Source organism: Bombina bombina, chromosome 1 (assembly GCF_027579735.1).
Source record: "Bombina bombina isolate aBomBom1 chromosome 1, aBomBom1.pri, whole genome shotgun sequence".
Taxonomy (NCBI): domain Eukaryota; kingdom Metazoa; phylum Chordata; class Amphibia; order Anura; family Bombinatoridae; genus Bombina; species Bombina bombina.
In genome coordinates, this window is record NC_069499.1 from 1,547,364,035 (window position 1) to 1,547,366,740 (window position 2,706).

Here is a 2,706-nt window from a genome sequence, read left to right on the forward strand (position 1 = left end):
ACTATCCCTGGGCACTGGATTGCCTGACAGCCAGATAGAAAAGGAGCCGTAGCTTTTAGCTTGTTCATTGCCTCCAATATTAAAGGGACATTTGACTGCTGTGCACAACTACAAAAGAACAGTAGCTACTCACTATGTAATTGCACTTCACAGGGCCACCACTAGAAATTTTGGGGCCCCTGACTTAGCCATTGATCAGGGCCCTCCCACCCTCCCCCCCTCCTTTGACATGTGCAATTTTTGACCAAGTGACTAAAACGTATATGCACTTTATTATTAAGTGTCTATTTAAACTTGGAAATGTTGTAAAGGTAGTAACATACAAACACACAGACGCACAATGTTGTATGTGCACTAATAAATTATCTATATATTTCTTGTACGCCCATGTACCATTTTAGGAATTAATAAAACAAAGATTAAAAAAAGAAAGTTAATTTGACACATTAAATTTACTTGGTCTAATTTTATTAATTAGTAACCATGGAGAATGCCTAATAAGAGGTAGAGATAAGAAGGATGACAATACAAGATGGTTTCTCAGGGGCGGGACATATTGGCACACAGGAGTGGCAGAAGAGGCAGAGCCCTGGCTGGTACACGTAGCTCTGGTAGATATGAGAGAGGGGATCTGATGTAAACAATTTAGCTTCAGTTGTTCTTTCAGCTAAAGAACTCCTCCTCCTCCCTTAGTTCTTCCTCTCGCCGTCTCTGTACTTCTAGGTCTTTATTAATCCAATACTCCAAAAGCTTCCATTTTACTTCTTGTGTGCTGTCTGTCTGCACTGCTTTCTCTTTGGTTTCAATTTCAGCTATTGAAATAAAAAAGAATTACAAATTAGGAAATGTTACTCTTATAACATTATGTATCTTATGGAGGACTATAAATAGCAATTGAAATCACATCACACATTCATGTTCTATAAATGATCATTTACAGCTGTATGTCCCTTGTATCCCCTCATGGGATACTGATATGTTTGATATTAACCAGTATTAAAGCACATTTATTCTGGCTTGTATTTTATTCTGTGATACAGCTAGCAATATAACATCTATATCTGTGAGTTCTACCAGACCAGTACAATTCACTTGTGAAAGCTTAACTGTTATTGTTGCTATATAAATATAAAACGTGTTACCTACTTTTGTATTAATATAGTATAACACTAATGAGAATGAATTGCCTACCTAGGTTTATATAATTTATTCTCCATTGTGTGTATAGTGAGACTTTTTATTTACTATTAATTAATAGAGGGGATCCCAAGTGATTCATTAAGTATTGTGAGGATTATTCCTATTAACTAAAATTTGTTCTAGATAATTGATTTTATCAAAGGGACACTGTCAAAATTTAAACTTTCACAAGTCACCCTATTTAATGGTACTTTTAATGTTTGTTGCACATTTACATATTTATAACTTGCCCCAAGTCCCAAAATAATCCCTATATATTACATTCAACAAAAGCAACCTTCAGTCTAACGTCTATCCTGCCCTCTCTCTTTCTTTTACCCTCCTACTGTTTTTTCTTACCAATTTACTTATTTATTTTACCCCCTTTACACAGTTTCCTATTTCCTACTATTCTATTTCCTGTTCTTTCCCAGGTGCTTTATTTTTATTTTTGCTTTCAATTATGTTTGTTTTCTGTGGTCTTTTCTCACCTTCCCCTGATCTTTCATCCTTCTTCTGCACCTTCACCTCCTCCTCGTCTTCCTCCTTCTGTTCCACCTCCCTTTTCTCCTTCTTTTCTTTCTTTATTTTCTTTTTTAACCTCTTCTCCTTTTTCAGAGAAGCTACAAAATAAAAATAAAACTAAATTACATATTCTTGTATAATACACCATGCACATTATATACATATACAGTCTCACAATATATTGGTAGAACGTATTATCATTTTATAGAAGTCCTGTTTCACACTAACTTAAATGTTCTTACTGTGACACCACAATATAGATCATTAGATTCTCTACAGTAACTTTATATGTAAATATATTTCCTCTCTAACGCTAGGATTGCTCAGTACATTTCCTGTCTGTACCTCTTCCTATTGCTCTCACTCTATCTCATTGCACTACACTATTCCTATTTATACCTCCTCCTATTGTCCTATAACGCTTCTAATTCCTCCTTATATTCTAAATAACTTCTCTTACAGCTTCATTCATTTTTACCATTTGTAACTGCTTGTAATACCCAATTCAACTCTAACATTTCTCTTATTGCCTCCTATTGCCCCATATTGCATCCCTGTAATTAGCCTATGGTGCTAGCCCCTAGTCTTGTGCCATACAGTCTCCCCCTATAAACTTCCATATTTCATCCTTACTAATTAGTTACATTTTTCTCATATAAACAGCATGTAAGTTCTGTTACCTTTCCTGATGATGGGGCTGATGTTTGGTTGCTCCTCATCAGGAAGTTTTGATTTTCTAAAAACATAAAAAACAATATTAAAATGATATTTTTGTCAGAACATACTTAGTCATTAACCAGTTGAGTATATAGCACAACCACATGACCAGCAGATGTCAGCGCCTCAGTTTCATACCAATGTAAGGCAATAGTGAGGTGGGCATGATTACAGCTCGGCTGAACCTGCCTTGTCATGATCTGTGATCAGTATTACACAGTGAAAAGCTTGTTCTACCCAGAATCTGTAGCGCAGATGAGTTATTTTATACCCACCAAATGGTCT

The 2,706-nt window shown here is 35.6% G+C and overlaps 1 long non-coding RNA gene across 1 annotated transcript; it reads right to left on the minus strand.

The window, feature by feature from the left end:
- Window positions 1-688: 688 nt before the first annotated feature.
- Window positions 689-2,444, minus strand: LOC128643840 (uncharacterized). The gene is made up of 3 exons (XR_008399886.1): window positions 2,385-2,444; window positions 1,671-1,802; window positions 689-812 (listed from the first exon to the last, which is right to left on the minus strand). It is a non-coding gene; the product is annotated as an uncharacterized LOC128643840 (long non-coding RNA).
- Between the last annotated feature and the right edge of the window lie 262 nt (window positions 2,445-2,706).